This window comes from Hemicordylus capensis, chromosome 3, assembly GCF_027244095.1.
Source record: "Hemicordylus capensis ecotype Gifberg chromosome 3, rHemCap1.1.pri, whole genome shotgun sequence".
NCBI classification, from domain to species: domain Eukaryota; kingdom Metazoa; phylum Chordata; class Lepidosauria; order Squamata; family Cordylidae; genus Hemicordylus; species Hemicordylus capensis.
The window spans coordinates 151,391,965-151,412,750 of record NC_069659.1 but is presented as its reverse complement, the minus strand read 5'-3'; the positions used below and the strand labels follow the sequence as shown (position 1 = coordinate 151,412,750).

The 20,786-nt window shown below is 45.9% G+C and overlaps 1 long non-coding RNA gene across 1 annotated transcript; it reads right to left on the bottom strand.

Annotated features, from left to right (window-relative positions):
* Window positions 1-102: 102 nt before the first annotated feature.
* On the bottom strand, window positions 103-19,435 carry LOC128351658 (uncharacterized). The gene is made up of 3 exons (XR_008319954.1): window positions 19,037-19,435; window positions 3,343-3,431; window positions 103-1,897 (listed from the first exon to the last, which is right to left on the bottom strand). It is a non-coding gene; the product is annotated as an uncharacterized LOC128351658 (long non-coding RNA).
* Window positions 19,436-20,786: the final 1,351 nt, after the last annotated feature.

The window sequence follows — 20,786 nt, the reverse complement described above, 5'->3', positions numbered from 1 at the left end:
GAAGAATAGAGGAAACCTTGTAATTAGAAATCCTGCTTGAATTTTCATTAAGCTGTTGCTTATGATACAAATGCATTATGTCATGAAAGTGATACTCAGTAATATAGCTGATACACTAGATTTCTGTCCTCTTCCTAAATTTTGTCTTCCCTTTGAAGAGCTCAGAATGTCATACACGGGAGCTATTACCCTGCACCCCCAAAACCACCCCATCAAGTAGGCTAGGGTGAAAATGACTGATTGGCTGACACCACACATGAAGATGCTGCCTATCCTCTCTCCTTCATAAAGTGTGGTGAGACCATAACTGCACCAATGTTCTTCTAATTCGTTCTTCACTTCGCTGGCTAGAGCTTGTTGGAGTAGGGACATGCCACCACCATAACTTTACTTGCCCCTCTCCCTGTGACATGTAGGGGATTTCATCCTTGATCTCTTTACTACATGACACTGCCTTTCAAAGGGTGTCTGAGCAGGGACTGGTTATCCAGCCTTTATACAAGAACTTTCTTTGGGAAAGACCTACCATACTTTACCTCACCCCACCCCAAATCTTCTTAACATGTCAAAGGAACTAATAAATTATCAGTGTACACATTATTGTATACACACACAGTTGACACATTAGTCAGTGTGTACAGAACAAGTAATTTATGGAGTCCAGTTCCCATGCTGATTTCTAAAGAACACATAAGCATTCACATGAAAACATGACTACAGATATCTGTACAACACACAGCATACCAAAGCCTGTGCAAGTGGAACACGTGTGCTGGGGGAGAGGTAATTTTTCCCCTCATATCCTCTCCCCCCCCCCAAGTTCCTCTGCCTGCAGACAATATGTCTCAGGGCTCAGTTCCTGGGGATACTTTTTTGGTGGGCACAGGGGGCTGCAGAAGAATAGGAGGATTGGTGAAAATTAACGTTCCCCTGGGTGTGAGAGGAAGCATTCTGCTCCTGCAAGTCTTAGTTTGGATGCTGCCCAGTGTAATATTTCCACAGCCCTAGACTTCCACACTTATTTCTAATGTGTGGAAAGAGAAATTGCCAAAATAACAGTTTTGCATAGGAGTGCTCAGACTGCATACAGATGGTCTGCATCAACTTTTACTTCCTTTATCCTCAGTACTATCTAATCTTCCATCCTGACAGCAGGGAAGTGTTGCTTCACTTGCAGACAATTAGTAACTGGGGACCTCTAGGAAACCCCCAGGTTTCTTAGGATTTGGGAGATAAACAAGAAAAGCTGAGAGAGCCACGTAAGCTTCATGTCTTATACCCAGGGTTGCCGAATGGCAGCCCAAATTTGTAGCTTGCTGATCTGGCTTTGACGGCTTCATGTGGGGGGTTTGGGGACTATTGGAAGTAAGTTGCACAAATTTAAAATTTAGGGAATGCTGTTGCTCACTGTTGGAAGGAAAAGTTCACCTATTTCCCCCACCCGCTTTTATTCTTGGTTTATAATAAACTAGAGCTGCAATAGCTTTAAAAGTTGAATGTGCCCTTCCATCTTGTCCCTAACAATTAAATTACTGGGCTTTACTGCTTTAACTAATAAACACGTGTGTTGGTTGATTGTAAGGCTGCAGTCTGCTCTGTGGTGACTAGGGATAAAGTCCAATTGAATGTGATGCAATTTGCATTTGAGTACACATGCATGAGTTTGTGTACATCTATAACAAATTGCAGTCTTGCTTGTACCATTTGAAATTGGATTATGGAGAAAATTGTATATCATCTCCTATTGACAGGAACAAAGGCTCTTGTGCTTGCCGGTCCAACTGGACGAGTCTTGATTGCACACTGTGCAGGGACTTGTTGTTTATGGAAGTGCACCCCATAGATGTAAAAATGCTGGCATTTCTGCAGTTGCACCTTTTAGCAGAAAATTGAAATACTGGGGAGAATTGAAATAAATGGTCTTATTAGATCTGAATTTTAGTACATTGAAAACATGAGACACTTTATGAATAACTTGTACTGTTGTATATATGTTTATGAAAACTTAAAAGCTTAAATGCCTTTTTGTGTTGAAACACTTTCAGATATACCCAGTGTTGGAGATAAAGCAGGAAGCTGCTGCAGCCAAAGGTACCTAAACATCTTAGCTTTTGCTGTGTGTCCAAAGAAGAATAAAATCAACTTGAAAATTAAATCCATCAACATCGTAGTAAACAAAAGGAAGCTTTTCATTATCCCAACTTAAATATAGTCTTATCGCTGTGCTAGATATCCATATTGATTGTCTTAATTTTATTTATTAAATTTCATTACCCCCTTTCATTAAAATAAGGTGGTTTACAAAACATTTGTAAAGGTGGTTTACAAAACATTTAAAATAATGACTATAAAAAATACACAATGGAAATTGTATAAATTGTGAAAATTACAATGGAATATAAAAACACAAATCAAATTAAAAGTTAAAAAAAATGCACAATATAACCATAAAATACAAAGTAGCAGCAGCATAGGAAGCTGCCATATACTGAGTCAGACCATAGTTCCATCTAACTCAGTATTGTTAACACAGATTGGCAGTGGCTTCTCCAAGGTTGCAGGCAGGAATCTCAGCCCTATCTTGGAGATGCCAGGGAGGGAACTTGGAACCTAGATGCTCTTCCCAGAGCGGCTCCATCCCCTAAGGGGAATATCTTACAGTGCTCACACATCGTCTCCCATTCATATGCAACCAGGGCAGACCCTACTTAGCTAAGGGGACAAGTAAAAAACCTTCATATAAAAGCCTAGGTAAAAAGCCAAGATCTTACTTGCTTTCTAAATGTTACTAAAACCTGCAGCACTGGTTTATTGGAAACAGGGTACACACTGCAAACAGCAATTCTGCTTTTCATTTTTTTTTAGAAAATGAAAATTCAATTCTTTTTCTGTCTCTTTCTGCCTCTAGTCTAACTCATCAGTGTGGCAAGTAAATCTTGGTCCTAAGCTGTTATAAAGCTTAACACACCTCTTCCATTGTGTGTATTCTCACATACAGGAGTGCTGCAGGAACTGAATAAAAATTACCTGCATGCAACCCATCTGTCATTGAAATAATAAACAGAGCCTTGGGAAAAAACTACCATCAAGTTTTTCTCTAATAGAATCAGTTTCCGAAAGATCAGTAGCTACCAGATCTGACCTTTCATTTCCTCCCCTCTTAATGCACTCCAGAAAACTGAAGGTTTGCACAGATTGAAGCATGCTCCTCTACTGTCTTGCATGTTGACTTGCTTCTAGGTTTTAATCTGAATAGTTTCTTCTACTTTTTGTTTTTCTCCCCCGCACCCCAAATGCTGTTGGGTGATATGAGGGTTAATGGTATACAGAATCTGTAATTACCTAATTCTGTGGATGATCTTGTATGGTGGTTGGCATTCTGAGGGTGTGCATTCTTTACAAATCTTGCCTTTCAAAAGCATTTCACTCATCTGTCCAAAAGAGAAAATATTTTAAGAACATAAGAACAGCCCTGCTGGATAAGGGCCAAGGCCCATCAGTTCCAGCATCCCGTTTCGCACAGTGGCCCACCAGATGCTGCTGGAAGCCACAGGCAAGAGTTCAGGGCATGCCCTCTCTCCTGCTGTTACTCCCCCGCAACTGGTACCCAGAGGCACCCCGCCCCCAAGGCTGGAGGTGGCCTACAGCCCTCTGACTAGTAGCCATCAATAGACCTCTTCTCCATGAAGTTATCCAAACCCCTCTTAAAGCCATCCGGGTTGTTGGCTGTCACCACATCTCGTGGCAGAGAATTCCACAAGTTGATTATGCGTTGTGTGAAAAAGTACTTCCGTTTGTACTTCCGTAAATTTCCAGGCAATCAATTTCATGGGATGACCCCTGGTTCTAGTGTTATGTGAGAGGGAGAAGAATTTCTCTCTATCCACTTTCTCCACACCATGCATGATTTTAGAGACCTCTATCATGTCTCCCCACAGTCATCTTTTTTCTAAACTAAATAGCCCCAGGTGTTGGGGCTATTAACCCTAACCCTAGCCTCATAAGAAAGGTGCTCTAGGCCCTTGATCATCTTGGTTGCCCTCTTCTGCACCTTTTCCAGTCTTACAATGTCCTTTTTTTAGATGTGGTGACCAGAATTGTACGCAGTACTCCAGGTGTGGCCGCACCATAGTTTTGTATAAGGGCATTATAATATTAGCAGTTTTATTTTCATTTCTCTTCCTAATGATCCCTAGCATGGAACTGGCCTTTTTTACAGCTGCCGCACATTGAGTTGACACTTTCAACGAGCTGTCCACCACAACCCCAAGATCCCTCTCCTGGTCAGCCACTGACAGCTCAGATCCCATCAGCATATACTTGAAGTTGGGGTTCTTCGTCCCAATGTGCATCACTTTACACTTGCCAACACTGAAGTGCATTAGCCACTTTGTCGCCCACTCACCCAGTTTGGAGAGATCCTTTTGGAGCTCTTCACAATCCATTTTGGATTTGATTACCCAAAAGAGTTTGGTATCACCTGCAAATTTGGCCACCTCGCTGTTTACCCCTGCTTCTAGATCATTTATGAATAAACTAAAAAGCACTGGTCCCAGTACAGATCCCTGGGGGACCCCACTTCTTACTTCCCTCCATTGTGAAAACTCTCCATTTATACCTACCCTCTGTTTCCTGTCCTTCAACCAGTTAGCAATCCACACATGTACTTGTCCCCTTATCCCATGACCACTAAGTTTCCTCAGGAGTCGTTGATGAGGAACTTTGTCAAAAGCTTTTTGGAAGTCCAGGTATACTATGTCAACTGGATCACCTTGATCCACACACTTGTTGACACTCTCAAAGAAGTCCAAAAGGTTGGTGAGGCAAGATTTACCTTTGCGGAACCCATGCTGGTTCATTCCCAGCAGGGCCTGTTCTTCTATGTGCTTTACAATTTTATCCTTGAGGATGCTTTCCATAAATTTGCCTGGAACTGAGGTTAAGCTAACCGGCCTGTAATTTCCCGGATCACTCCTGGATCCCTTCTTGAAAATCGGTGTTACATTTGCTACTCTCCAATCCTCTGGTACAGAACCTAATTGCAGGGATAAGTTACATATTTTAGCAAGGAGGTCAGCAATTTCACATTTGAGTTCTTGAGGACTCTTGGATGGATGCCATCCGGCCCTGGTGATTTGTTAAGTTTTCAGTTTTTGCATACAGTTTAGAACATCATCTCTTGTCACTTCTATCTGACCCAGTTCTTTAGCCGCCATCCGCGAAAAGCCTGGTTCAGGAACAGGTATATGCTCAGTATCCTCTGCCGTGAAGACGGACGCAAAGAACTCATTTCACTTCTCTGCAACCTCCATATCCTCCTTAATAATCCCTTTCACTCCATCATTGTCTAATGGTCCAACTGCCTCCCTGGCAGGTTTCATGCTTCTGATGTATTTAAAGAAGTTTTTGTTATTCCCCTTGATGATTTTAGCTAAATGTTCCTCAAACTCTCTTTTCACCTCCCTTATTGTTGCCTTGCATTTCTTTTGCCAGAGTTTGTGTTCCTTTCTGTTCTCTTCATTTGGACAGGCCTTCCAATTTCGGAAGGAAGTCTTCTTCCCTTTTATGGCTTTCTTGACAGTACCTGTTAGCCATGCTGGCATCTTCCTGGACTTAGTGGTACCTTTCCTCTTTTTGGGTATACAATCTAACTGGGCTTCCCTTCTAGTACTGTGGTTTTGAGTAAATTCCATGCACTCTGGAGCGAAGTGACTCTCCTGATTTTCCCTCTCAGCTTCCTTTTCACCATACTCCTCATTTTGGAGAAGTTTCCTCTTCTGAAATTCAAAATGTCTGTTTTAGACTTCCTTGGTGATTCTCTCCCCACATGTATGCTGAATTTGATGGCACTATGCTCACTGTTCCCTAAAGGGTCAATGACACTGACATCCCGCACCAGATCCTGGGTGCCACTCAGAATTAAGTCCAAGGTTGCCTTCTCTCTGGTCAGTTCCAAGACCAACTGTTCTAGGGCACAGTCATTTAGCGTATCTAGAAATCTGACCTCTTTGTCATGACCTGACTGTGAATTTACCCAGTCTATGTGTGGGTAATTGAAGTCACCCATGATTACAGCCCTGCCTCTCCTTGACACCTCCCTGATTTCCTGCTGCAACTCCCAGTCACTGTCAGTGTTTTGATCAGGAGGGAGATAGCACGTCCCCTTTCAGGCCTTGTATTGTCACCCACAGGGTTTCTGTGGAGGACTCCAGTCCACCCAGGTTTTCTAGCTTGTTAGATTCTATCTCTTCTTTAACATAAAGTGCTACTACTCCACCTCCAAGGCGCCCCTCCCTGTCCATTTTGTAAGATACTACTTTGCCAAGATTTCCAACTCTTGTCATGGAAGCACGGGGAGGGGATGTCTGGAGGAGAAGACAAACCCATAGTTGCCCACCGGCCCACATGTTACCAGTACATGTTTGCAGTATCTGTTTTGCCAATATGGTAAGAGTTGGGCCCTCTGCGAAACTTGCAATCCTATGATCTGGGTAAGAATTCTCTGTGGGAAATGTGCAAATAGACCTCACCTTGTTTTCCTTGCACCTCTGTAAAGTGAGCCAATCTTCTGCAGATATTCCCCATACTGCAGATGGGCAACTAGATGTGAATTTAGCTTGCCTAAGGCTACCGAGTGGGCTACTGAGTGGGTTGAATTGGAGGCAGACTAGCACTTTTCTGGTCTCTCTCTGTCTTGCCCAAAAGCTTGTACGTTGTGCCAATTCCTTCTGCCTGTTTTAGGGAATCGCTTGGGAACCTCAATCCCATGTTTACTATAAATTAGAAGTGCCGTTAAATGGCAGGGCAAGATTGTTTCCTTGGCATTGTTTGCTTTTGGCACAGCCATTCTAAATGGGAGAGTGTTTCTTCCCACATAAGCGTGTAATAAATGTATCTTTTGTGGATGAACATAAACTTGTAACCCCTTGTTCAAAGGGTTACCTGAATGGAAAATGAGGTATTAACATCTTGAGCCCTTTCTCACGATCACGTGAGAGGACTTGAGGGCAGATGGTAGGGAAGGCAGCTGAAGCTCGCCTTCCCCGCAGACAATCCAGGGGCAGGGGCAGGAGGCAGAGGGGAGGCGGGGCTGGGCCCACAGATTGTACAATCAGATGCTCCATGGCTGCCATGGGCAGCACGGGGGTTGGGACGTGTTGTCCTGGCCTCTGGAAATCCCACAATGCACTACATAAGTTGCAATGCATTGTGGGGATCTTTGTAGTGACGGGTGGACTCCCATCAGTGGTGCTTCAGTGCCAGCTGAAAGCAGCTGGTGCTGACACGTGGCCAGGTGAATGGAGTTAAGGGAGTGCTTGCTGCCTTCTTTCCTTCCTTCCCTTTGTTCCTTCTTAGCCAAGCTTCTTAGCCTTCAGCCACCAAGGAGCTGCAGGGAGTCGGTCAGCTCCTGCCAGTTCCCACCAGCAGCCAAGCCCAGGCTCAGTTGCCCTAGCCCAGTCTTGGCTGCTCAGGAGAACAGCCCCATCCTTTTTCAATGCCGATCTTTCCCTTTCATGACCCACTCAAGGGCGTAGCGTGTGCTTCATGTTAATCTCTGCACTGAGTTAAATATTTAATAATGTGAGGTTTGCTGTGTATCAAAACAGTTCCTACAAATGCAGGACTGTGCTGCTTACATAAATAAAACTTGTCCGTATTCCTGTTCTTGGATTTCTAAAGTCCTCACTGCCCTCTTGGATGTAAAAGTTTCAACTTCAGATTGTCCCAGCAGTCCATTTGCTCAAAGATTAATTTGTAGCACCATATATATCTTCTAAAATTGGAGAGTCCCCTGACTTCCTAGAAGTGCTCACTGCTTCTCAACACTGGTTCTTTCTGTAGTATACAGCCTATTGTATTCTACAATTCCTGAAAAATACAGCCTATTGGCTCATCTACTCCATTCATTACCACCTGAAGCTCAGAAACAAGAGACTGACAGGAAATAAGGTCATCTAAAATCTGCCTATCATGCATTCCACTAGGATTTTGAAGTTCCACCTTAGTGAGTGTCTAGCAGAACTCCAAAATTCTTTGTCTTTCCAAACAGAACACTAAAACTATAGTAAAAGAAACTCTTCCCAACCCCTGCAAGGCAACTATTTTTTTCTTTCTGCAAACGTTTAGAGTTGTTTGAACAAAATTGAATACTTTTAAACATGGAGAATAATATGGTGGTGTTGGGAGGGGGGGCTTGTTGCAGTGGTGGTAGTGGTTTGCATCTTTGAAATGCTTTCCCCCCATTTTCCAAAGGATTTTTTTTTGCCCCAAATCTGTTACTAACAGTCCAAAATCCAGAAGCTTTACTGGAATTTAAATGGAGTAGAACCCATGGAATGCTGGAACAGTAATGGAGCAGAGCTAAGGAAATCTCTGCATTCCTAATTTTAGGATTCTCAGTACATAAATCTGAATCTTTGGGGTTCTTTGATGTACAAGAGCTACTTTGGGCATGCTCAGAATTGGTGTTCATTTTGAACAGCCAGCCCCACTCCTGCCATGCCATATCACAAACTATTTCTGAAGTTCACATGCTGGAAATCTGAAGCTTCCTTGAGTCCTGGGAGGCTACTGAAGCTATCTGGGTCTGGCCAATGTTAGGCAGACCCCCAGGCAAGCCCAAGGCCATTGCCAGCATGAAAGAAAGGTGGGATGCAAATGCAATAAATATTTTAACTAGTCATGTGCTGCTTTGGGCCCAGGTTAACAAACATTTAAAAAACCCAACCCAGACACCCACACTATCGTATCCTTCCAAGAAATAGAGAGGTAATAATAGAGGCTTCTCATTTGGAGAACTGGGAAATCTATGCAGTGCCAAAGTAGCACCGTGATGTCTTTAGGCTTCAGTGAATGATGGAAGCACACAAGTGTTTCCTTGGTGGATCAGCCCAATGGTGCATCTAGTCCAGCATGTTGTGTTAGAGTATGGTTGCACAGATGCCTCTGGAAAACGCACAAGCAAATGTGGCAGTCCCCTATTTGTTGTAAACATCTGATGATCAAGGGTCTTGTGGAATTGTCCCCTTTGCTAAGCAGGATCCACCTTGGTTTGCAATTGAATGGGTGACTACATGTGTGGGCACTGTGATGATGATAATAATAATAATAATAATAAATAATTCGATTTCTATACCGCCCTTCCAAAAATGGCTCAGGGCAGTTTACAAAGAGAAAGATATTCCTCTTAGGGAATGGGGCTGCTCTGGGAAGAGCATCTGCATGATTGCATGCAGAAGGTTCCAAGTTCCCTCCCTGGCATCTCTAAGAGAGGGCCAGCCTTGGAAAAGCTGCTGCCAGTCTGTATAGACAATACTGAGCTAGATAGACCAATGGTCTGATTCCGTATAAGGCAGCTTCCTATGATCATGGACTTTCCATTTAACTGTCATGCTTAATAGACATTGATAAATAAATGGATGTCTAACTTCTTTGGCCATCTAAGATAGTGGGCCTTGCCTTTTCTTGTACTGAGTTCCAAATGTTAATTGTGTTTTCTGTGAAGCAGTTTGTTCTGTTTAGAACCTATTGGCAATCAACTTCTTGGGTGAACATATGAAATAAATATGAATATGTTGTGAAAAGATAACATTTCCCCTCTCTCCAGGCATGATCCAGAAAATGTTAAGCACTTGTCAATCCCATTGTTCTCAAAGGGACAGTTAAGTATGTGTTTTACTGTCTCCCACTGAAATCAGTGGGATTCACGTAGCATAAAAAGCTGGCTTCTGGTCTGCAATCAAACTGGCTGAAGAATATGGAAGGACTGCATTAAAGAGCTCAAGCAGCATAATGGTTAAGAACATATGGAGCTGCCTCCTACTGAGTCTGACCATGGGTCCACCTAGCTTAGGCATTTTTTCACTGACTGGCAGCAGCTCTCCAAGACTTCAGGCAGGAGTCTTTCTCAGCTCGGCATGCAGATGTCGGGGATTAAACCCCAGACCTTTCAGTGGCAAAGAATGAACTCTGCCCCTCAATTACAGCCCTTTCCCTTAACTGCTTGTAACAGGGTCTTTGCATTCACTGCGTGTGGAACACTGGATCCTGTGTTTTGCAGCTCCCTTCAGTTTGGTTTCAGTAAGAAAATTGCAAACAAAGCCTTGGCTACCTTGAACAACTTTGCAATGACTGGCTGAGCCCTGCCCAGGACTGCTTGTATCCTACAGAAGTCTAACTCAGTCAGTCTGCCTGAAAAGACTTGGCACTCAACAAACTGTGGTCTGGTGCTCCTGGAATAGGCCACAAGGAACTGGAAGTGCAAGCTAGTCTTTTACTATCTTTTAAAATTTTTTGTGTTGGTGTTAACCCCTCTTCCTCCCACTAGCCCCACACACTTTCAAACCCAAGCCTTTAGCACTTAAAAAAAAAAACCCATCTTTTAACTGCTGGTCTGTGTTAGGGGTGTTCAGAATTCATTCGAATCGAATTGACCCGGTTCAAACTCAAGCCTGACTAGCCTCAAAAAAAAAGGCAGCTGGTTCAAACCAGGCCTGCTCCATTACAGACCTGTTTGAACTGGTGTGAGAGGCTATGCTTGTAAAGGGAAATCCGATCTTTAAAAGGCTTCTAAGAGCAGTCGGCGGGGCGGGGACGGGACAGTAAGAGGGCACCTCACTGTTGCCATCAGCTCCTCTAAACTCTGGCGTCCCCCTCCCAGCAGCATGGCCCACACAGTAGCAATGTGGTTCTGGCCTCTGTGCATCTGATCTGCAAGCCAGTGCTAGGAATGGCTCCAGAAACAGGCTCCTGACCTAGTCTGCAAATTGTGTTTCAGTGCAGAGTGTGGCACTGATCATCATTCATGTTAACTACCTCTGTGAAGAGACGCATGTGAATTATGAATTATGTAGAAATGTAAAGCTGTTCATCATGGCCACATTCCAGAAGAAGAATGCTTTGATCAGGTCTGACCTGTTGTAGTAGTAGTCAGGCTTGAGGGAGGGCTACTAGGCCTCAACTCAGAGTAACTGCTTGGAGGGTGGGCCTCTCCAAATAAGGAAGAAAGCCTGGGGGAATCAAATCCCTGTGGCCCCATCCAGAGTGAGGGGCAGGGTTTACTGGACAACAGCCTATAGAGAAGTAGGGGAGGGGTGTGCTAGAGTTTAGTTCTGCCCTGCAGACAGTCTGATAAGCCACTGCTGTAGAACAAAGGGAGTCTAACAGCCTTGGGCTGGGAATCAACTGGGAGTTCCTTACCTGGAAGGCAGTAGGAAGGATAGGGGCCAGATTAGCTAGATGTGTCAGGGAATGTGTTTTTGTTTAAGTGCTTGGCTCTGATGTCATGGTTCTTTTAGTTCCTGGGGAAGGGTTTTACTTGACGGGAAGCAGCAATTGTGATGTCTCTATCATTTTTCTTATTATCCAATTATTAATACATCTTTGTTGTTACAGTGTGTCACTTCTTTTTGGGGATCCTGTCGTATTCACATGCACCTGAAGGTCTATGGCTGCCCAAACCTCTCTTGTAGGGAGGGGTTTTCCACTTTGCTTTTCTTAGAATACTAGTGTTTTCAGGCCTGTTGTGATAACGGGCGCTAGTAGGGGAGAGTTTCCCCCCCCGCCCCACTTCCTCTGGCCTTCCCCCCCACGCCCTCCCAGCTGGCTGAGACTTCCTTATCTGAAGCAGCCCGCGACAGTCGGGCGATCTAAAATCCATTTTTTGCAAAGAAGAGAGGAGCTCCCGAACAGAGCTCCTCTCTGTGCTAAGCCAATACCCAAACTGCTGCTATGGATGCAAAGGACGCCTATTGCGTCCTTTGCGTCCATAGCAGCAGTTTGGGCATTGGCTTAGCACAGAGAGGAGCTCTGTTCGGGAGCTCCTCTCTTTTTCGCAAAAAATGGATTTTAGATCGCCCGACTGTCGCGGGCTGCTTCAGATAAGGAAGTCTCAGCCAGCTGGGAGGGCGGTTGGTGGTCATGGCGGCGGCCGCCGAGGCATTCTTCTGGGCCATTTTGGCCCTTAATCATTTGGGGGGGGAGTGGGGAAGGAGTACTTGGGCAGCTGGGAGGGCGGGAGGTGGCGGCGGCCGGGCGGACTCTGGGGGCGCCGCTGCCGGTCCGGTCCGCCCCACCCCCGCCTCACACTCCCGGCCGGGCAAGGGCCCCAAGGACTCGCAGCTGCCTGGCTGCGGCAGCGGCGCCAGGGCTCGGCGGCGGCTCCGCCGCCACCTCGGCCGGCTTCCCCTGCCACCTTCTCTCCCCGCCCGGCTTCGGCGGCGCGGCTCCGCCGCCGCCTTGGCCGCACCTCGGCCAGTCTCCCCCTTCCCCACATTCCCGGCTTCTTCGGGGTGGCCGCTTCTGGCCGCCCAAGATGGCCACTGGGTGCCGGCCGTCGTGTCTCCCTTGCCCTGTTCTGCGCATGCGCTCCGCGCATGCGCAGAACAGGCCAGGGAGGCACGGACACACGCTTGGTGTCCATCCACGGACGGACACCAAGCGTTTTATTAGAGAGGATTCCCTTGGAAGGGTGAATCTGCTCATATAAAAAAGTAGCTGGTGACAGCCTACCTGGGACTCCTCACAGCTAGAGGAGGAATTTATTTTCCCCCACCCCCATATACACACCTTGATCCTTACACCTGTATAACAGTGGCCACCATTGCGGCTATGCCTATGTCAATATGGTGGCAGTTGCTGCTGTGTACACACTGCAGAAAAATAGTATTTAATTGATCCTGGTCCACGTTCAGCACAGTGAAATGTGGGTGCTTCAGCTCCACCTGTCCTGCTGCATGTGTGTCCAGTTCCATAGGCACTGTTGTGGTTCAGGGCTGTTCCCCTCCCCCTTTGAAAGTTGCACATCACGACTTGCATTGGAGATCATGGGTTTAAAATCTGAACAGAACTGCTAATTTGAGCCAGCAGCAAGCCCAAGATACCTAGCCCAAGGTTTCCCTCACCAACTCCTTTGTGGTTGTCTTTGTGCTAGTGCCAGACTCCAGGGCAGCAAGCAAGTAGTGGCTGTGTGGGGTATGGTGATTAGAGCATCAGCCTAGGATTGAGGAGATTCAGATTCAAATCTTCATGAAACTCACTAGGTGATATTGGGCTACTCACTCTCTGTCAGCCTAACCTACCTCATAGAGTTGCTGCTGTAAGGATAACATGGGATGCAGAAGGACCCCAAAGGAAAGTGGCACACCTAGGTAATCTGGGTGCCTGGACTTCCCCTGTCACAAGCACTCCTTCCCACCACCGCCATGAGGCTGAACCACTGATATTCTAGCCACCATGTGCATGGTGAGGGGTGAGGCGAGCAGGCCTCCCACCACCCCATGACAACAGGTAGAGTGGGAGCGGCCACTGAGCCTGACTGTCTGGCTCAGTGGCCTCTGAGAATTATGAGGCGCTCTGGTGCACCTGTGCAGTTAGTGTTGCAAGCTTGTAACACTCTAACTGCACAGGTGCACCAGAGCGCCTCGCAGTTCTCAGCTCTGCTCACTGCCACCATGGCCTCACCCCCCACCCCCTGGTCACACACATGGCAGCTAGGATATCAGCAGTTTGGCCTTGTGCCAGAGGCAGGGAGGAGGGCTGGCGGCAGTGGGAGGCCCCCCAGGCAGTGGGAGGCCCCCCTGCAGGCCACGTGCCGGGGCCCCAAGGTCTGGAAGTAAGAGCGCCTCTGCCAATGCCTGTAGGCTTCCCTAAGCTCCCTAGTGAAGGGATGAGATTTAAGGGTAAATGGATAAATGGTGAAGATCTATTGTGCGGCAGCTTCTCCTGCAAACTGGAGCAGCATTTGAAAGGACTTGGTCCATAGGCAAGAGCCTGACACAATATAACTACAGTACCTAGAGACAAGTACCAGAACAACAGATAAAAACCGGTAAAGCAATCTTCCTGCTCAAATTCCTGGACATTTCATATCCAGGATGACACTCTTCCTATGTCTTGGACAGGACATCCAATTCCTGGATTGTTCTGGCTAATCTTGGGCATGTCAACTCTATTTTAATCACATCATTCACCCTGGTGCCCTTCCTTTTATTCCCAGTAAAAAGTACAGATATGATAATACTGAGACCATCTTGAGCTAGGTGACAATACTGCTAGGTGGAATAGTGGTCTGACTCAGTATATGGCATAGAACCCCATGTTACAAACTGAAGCACAATCGTGTGTCTTTATAAAAATTCTCATTTGTAATGCTGCAAATTGGAGTTGGGGTTGCAAGCACTGGGATTATGATCTCTATACTTGAGATGCGACTAGAAATTGATAGATAATGGCAGAGACAAAAATGTTGCTATAAAGGCTGTAAGGACTGTCACATACTTGATTTTTATTGGTGAAACATAAGGTCATAAATACCAGTCACAACTATGGTATCACAGATTGTAGAACAACTGTTCAGGATATGCAGGGTTACTTCAAATGAACTTAGTTCAATAACTGTGTCCTTGTTTCCAAATCACCTGAAATAATCATAGTCATGTTGAAAACTAATAATATAGGAAAACAACATGCACAAAACATACATCAGGCTACTGCAAAAATAAAACTTTGAGTAAGAACTAATCTGCCTACGTTCCTTTCACTATCCCTACAACTAGACTAAATTTGGTTCAAATCGATTAGACAGTCTGCAAATTGGACCTCAAATGCTTGTGTCTGCCATTTTGATTTGGGGTGGGTGACTTCATCACAGACTATCCTATTGAGGTGTCCCTACAGCTGTAGTAAATTTGGTTCAAATCGGTTAGGCAGTTCACAAATTAGCCCACTTGCACCTCAAGCGTTCACTCATCTGCCATCTTGAATCAGGATGGATGCCATCATCCCCAACTATGCCTTTAAGGTGTCTCTGTGTGTCACTCACTACAACTGGTTCTAATTTGGGTCACTAACTACAACTGGTACTAATCTGGTTCAAATTGGTTAGACAGTCCACAGGTTAGTCTACTTGCCTCAAATGTTCCTCAAATGTTTGCCTCAAATGAACCCCTCAAATGTTCATACATCAGTCATCTTAGATTGGGGGAGATGGCATCAGAAACTATGCCGTTGAGGCATCCCTATGTGTCTCTATAGCTGTAGCAAATTTGGTTCAAAGTGGTTAGGTGGTTCTCAAGTTAGCCCACTTGCACCTCAAAAAGTTTATGCACACACCATCTTGAATTGGGGTGGATGACATCACCACAAACTACACCGTTGAGTTACAGTCCCTACAACTGTACCCAATTTGGTTCATATTGGTCCCATCTCTAACCACTCAACTCTGCCCCCGACTCTGCAACCAGCATTCCATCAAAGACATGTTTGGTTCTAATCATTCACTGTGTAAAATGGAGATGTGCAATCAAACCTGAATTGTGTGTGTGTGTGTTACTCTAGGCTTTCTATCTCTTTGCTGAAACCCTGAACATTCACCTACTTCTATGGCTTTTGAAGGAGATTGACTCAATATTGCCCAAAACTAGCAAGCCTATGTAGGCATCAAAAATACTTAGAAATTTGCTTTGAGAGAGAGAGAGAGAGAGAGAGAGAGAGAGAATGGTCAGGAGCTGGAATTCTCAGGAAATGGACCTTGTCCCCAGAAGCACAATATGTAATTGCATGAATCTGAAGAACAGAAACAATCACAGATAAGAAGATGAAGAAATATCTTGCATCAGTTTAGAGGGCTGCTCTTGATGATTCATGGATGCCATGAAAGTCCATTAAGGACTTCTCACAATCTGTGAGAAGACCTCCTTTTGGGTCTGCGGAGAGAGCAGGCTTTGCCCGCTCTCCCTGCAGATGACAAAGTACAGCCCTGGGCAGCTGGGACTGCCAGCTCCATAATGGAGCCAGTGGGGGCTGCGTTGTCCCAGGATGCCCCATGTGAGTATGTGGGGCATCCTGGAGAGACTCCCAAGCCCAGGAGGTTGGCTGCAGCTTCCCAGTCAAGGGTCTACTTCTGTGTTGCGTGCGCCATGGCGACACACGAGCAAAAAAATGAGACTAACAGAGCGCTTGCTCCATTAACCTCATTTAAGGGGAAGTAGAATTAGGCGGGCCAACTGCCTTGGGAGCACCGGGCTTGCTTGCAAGCCCAGTGGTTCCCACGATCACTGGGAAGCGGGTGCCCGCTTTCCAGTGATCATGGGAATTGGAATACTCTTTTTAAAGCACATACACACTCCCAGATAGCTTCTATGGCTCATATTCCATTGTCTCTACTAGGAGCACTAGACACACTGGCCTGGTCCACAGGCAAGGGCCCTGAAGTTCAACCGGTCCATGTGTATTTGTTTCAACCATAGGTTAACCTAACCATAGATTAACTTAACCACCTATTTTTTTCAGAGTACTGAGAATCATCTAGGTCTACGGTGATTGTCCCAACAGTAGCAGAAATATTTTATTTTTATTTTATTTATTAATACATTTCTATACCACCCCAAACTTACGTCTCTGGTAAGTTTGCTTCTGTAAAGAAATATACAATATATCAAAGGTTTCAGAACAGGTTCCATAGTGTGCCAGTTCTCATATATTTCCAGGGTAAACACTGAAAATCAGATGCTCACATCAACATCTCTTTGGCCGTGTAGTAGCCATCACTCAAGCCCTAAACCTGTTGTTAGAGCCAGTTCCAAGTTTTAGGAGGGTGGGGTGGAAAGCCAGTCCTTGTGATGGGGAGCATGAATTGTCCCCTTTGCTAAGCATGGTCCACCTGGTTTGCATTTGGATGGATCACTACATGTGAGCACAGTCTGCCATAAGAGTCCACTTAGTGGGATGGGGCCATAACTCAATAATAGAGCATCTGCTTGCATGCAGAAGGTCCCAGATTCAATCCCTGGCATCTCCGGGTAGGGATGGGAAAGGCTCCTGCCTAAACCTTAGAGAAGTTGCTGTCAGTCAGTGTAGACAATACTGAGCTAGATCAATGCTCTGGCTCAGTATCAGGCAGCTTCCTAGGTTGAGGACCTCAGCAACCTGTCTTCCATGGATCCCTTCCTACTTGGGTGAACCCCAACAGGGTTGGTATGGCCAGTGGTGGATTAACAGAGGGAGAGTAGGCATTTGCCTATGGTGGCAAAGTTTGAGCTGCAGCAAGAGTGGAGGGGATGAGGGGAAAGTCCCTCGCTTTCACCTTCTTAAAAACACCGCTGAGCAGTTGGATGGGGGTGGCAGAGGCTGCAGCAGCAGTTTGGGGAGGGAGGGCAAAGGGAAATTTCCCCCTTTACCTTCTAAAACAACACTGCTATGCGGTAGGATAGGGCAACGGGGCAGTGAGAGAGAACTCCTTCCAGCTCCTCTCCTCCTCCCCAAATGACTTAATGCATGCAGAGAAAGGCCCATAACAGGCTGCAGATGGGGGCTGTTCAGTCATTTGGGAAGGAGGAGGAGAAATGGAAAGAGCTCTCTCTTCCCATGGCCACCCCGTCACCCCATCCCACCATGCAGAAGTGTTGTTTTAGAAGATAAAAGGGGGAGCTTTCCCCCCGCCCCTCCACCCACCCCACAGCTGCCACAACCCTGCCATCCCACCACACAGTTGCATTTTTAAGAAGGAGAAAGGGGAAACTTTCCCCTCATCCCCCTCCCCATAGCTGCCACCACCACCACCCCCAGAGAAGGGCAGCAAATCCTTGACTGTCTACAGGCAGCAAAAAGCTTAACCCACCCCTGGCTATGGCTGGTCTCAGGAATCAACGGGTGGGCCTTTCTGAGGGCCCTCAGAAGCTGCCCAATGGTGTCAAGCCCTGACACTGGCTCTGGCTGCTTGGGAAGAGGGGATCACTTCTTCCCCCACTGAAGTCTGTAGTGTGGATACAAAGAAAGATATGCCCTTAAGTAAAGTGTGCTGTCAAGTCAATTTCAACTCCTTTCCTCACCCACAGAGCCCTGTGGTTTTCATGCCCTAACAAGCCACAAATACAATAACAAAGAATTATCTTCCAAAAGTAGAATTGCCAGGACTATTTTGGGAAATCCACAAGTTAAACAGGTTCCAAACTGACTTATATTTGTAGCGTAGGTATACCATGGGTGTAAACTGAGAAAAAGGCAAATGTAAACTAGCAAGAGATAATCAACTGCCTTGTCTTTTAGTTAGGGGGAAATGGGGAAAGGTGTGTTAACATCTTAATTAGGGCTGTTTTCCAATTAAATAAATGCTAGTCAGTTAATCATATGAATTTGAGTTAACCAATCCATTATCTCTGCATACATTTGCAAAGGAGAAAAGCCTTCAAGGTGAGAGCCATTTCTCTCTGTGCTGCTGACCTCCTCATAGAACTGCATTTTGCTGGGAGGGCCCTTTAAGAGAGATGTAGCCCTCTTAAGAGCTCTGTGGAGACAGCACCGGGAAAGGCTATATTTCCCAACTGATCTTCTGTGGAGGAACAGCTATCCCACCATGCTACCAGGGGTGACAGATCCCACTTCTGCCACCACATGTGCAGGAACATAGGAAACTGCCATATACTGAGTCAGACCATTGGTCTATCTAGCTCAGTATTGTCTTCACAGGCTGGCAAAGGCTTCTCCAAGGTTGCAGGCAGGAGGCTCTCTCAGCCCTATCTTGGAGATAGCAGGGAGGGAACTTGGAACGTAGATGCTCTTTCCAGAGCAGCTCCATCCACTGAGGGGAATATCTTGCAGTGCTAACACATCAAGTCTCCCATTCATATGCAACCAGGGCAGACCCTGCTTAGCTAAGGGGACAAGTCATGCTTGCTACCACAAGACCAGTTCTCCTCTCCAGGAACAGTCCTCTAGAAATCAAATAAATTTATTATTATTATTATTATTATTACTTCTAACCTTTTACTGCTGCCACCAAGTGGACTTTTGGTATGGCTGGGTCCACCAGAACAGCCCTTCACATTTATCCAAAATTACAAAAAACCAAAAACAAACCTCAGTAGTGTGGAAAGGCTTATAGGGGTGGGGTGGAGACAATCAACAAGCTTCTTCTTCTTCTTTTTTTTTTACAAGAAAATTTACTTTTAGCAGCAACCCCCCCCCCAAAAAAAAAATTCAAAACACTTATTGACAGAGCAGGTCGGGGAAAATACAAACTGGAAAATGCATCTACTACCTGACTCTATGCTGTTTCCTACTCAAGAGTGCTTCTGTGCTTTGTCAGCTTCTGGCTTGCTGAGTGGTTCTGATTACAGCACAGGTCTGGGGCTCAATCCAGCCTGGCTCCTCCTCCTCCTCCTCTTCTTCGTGATTTCAGCTGAGTTTCTCCCTCCAGCAAACTGACTTCCAGGACCAGAAGGTTGATGGTCTTCTTCAACCTTCAGCAATGACTCTCTCCAGCTGACTTGACTTCTCTGGCTTCCAAAACTCTCTCCAGCTGACTCTCTTGATCTCTCCTTCCAGGACTCTGTCTCTCAGGATTCTGACTTCACTGACCACCCTCTCAAAACCCTCCCAATATATACAGTTTCTCTGGCCCAACCATTTCCTAAGCCATCCAATTAAAACAATCAAAAATTCCCTCCATTTCTTGAAATCTCGTTTCCCTCCAAAAACCAACTGTCAAAATGCTAAACCAAAAATGAAACTACAGAAAACCAAGAATGAACTTTTGACCCTGCCATCCTTCTCCATGCACAGGGATTTGCAAGCACAGAAATCCCGCTTACAATACCACAGAGTTTTTATCAATATAATATAGCACAAATCATTTATCAGGGCTTATTTACAAGAAGAGGTTTGGGGATATTAATACATGATACAATACAGGGGCTTGTTTACAGAAACCCAAGAGGTCTAGGCCTCATTCCTTCACACCTTCCAACGTGGTGCAGGGACTCAAGCAATCTGCTTCTCTAGCAGAGTTTGATGACTCCACTAGGACTCCAAAGTGCAGCCCTGCACAGAATGGTCATTTCCACATGGTGTCAAGGGACTGTGCAGGGTATTCCGTGGAAACTTCGCACAGGCCCAGTAAACTCAGGGAGCCACATTTAGGGTTGATGGGATGATGAACATTCCCCAATGACACAATTAAGAAATCTCGGGGGTTGTTTTGGTCCCCATCTGCTTTGTTGCCCACAAATGGAAATTGCAAATGGTAAATGTCTTTACTTGTGGGGGTGGGCACTGTTTGCTATTGTGCAGGTGACATAGGAAGTTGCTATATACTGAGTCAGACCATGGGTCCATCTAGCTCAGTATTGTCTACTCAGACTGGCAGCGGCTTCTCCAAGGTTGCAGGCCAAAATCTCTCTCAGCCCTATCTTGGAGAAGCCAGGGAGGAAACTTGAAACCTTCTGCTCTTCCCAGAGCAGTTCCATCCCTTGAGGGGAATATCTTCCAGTGCTCACACTTCTAGTCTCTCATTCATATACAACCAGGGTAGACCCTGCATAGCTAAGGGGACAGGTCATGCTTGCTACGACAAGAGCAGCTCTCTTCTCCCAATATCCTAATCATTGTCAGGCCAGTTTGGGTAAATTCCACAAAGAATAGTGCACTTGTAAGTAGGATTTTACCCCAGTTCTCTGAATGTGGCATTTAGTCTGGGAATTTCTGCCCCTTAGAAGGTGAAAGATAATGAGGCTGCTCTCATGCGCAGCCTAACCCCAGGCTAGGGATGCCCAGGTGGGTTAGGCTGCCCGTAAGAACCGCCAGGATCAAGCTCAATCCAATTATCTAATTGTGTGGCAGTGTCGGCTGCTTCCAGCCGATGGTGCAACACTCAGGGGTGCCTGCCTGTTGCTGGAGGAATCCCCACAATACACCACACACTCGTGGTACTCGTGTGGTACACTCGTGTGGTGCATTGTGGGAGTTCCGGGGGCCAGGACAACATGTCCTGATCCCCGCACCTCCACGCT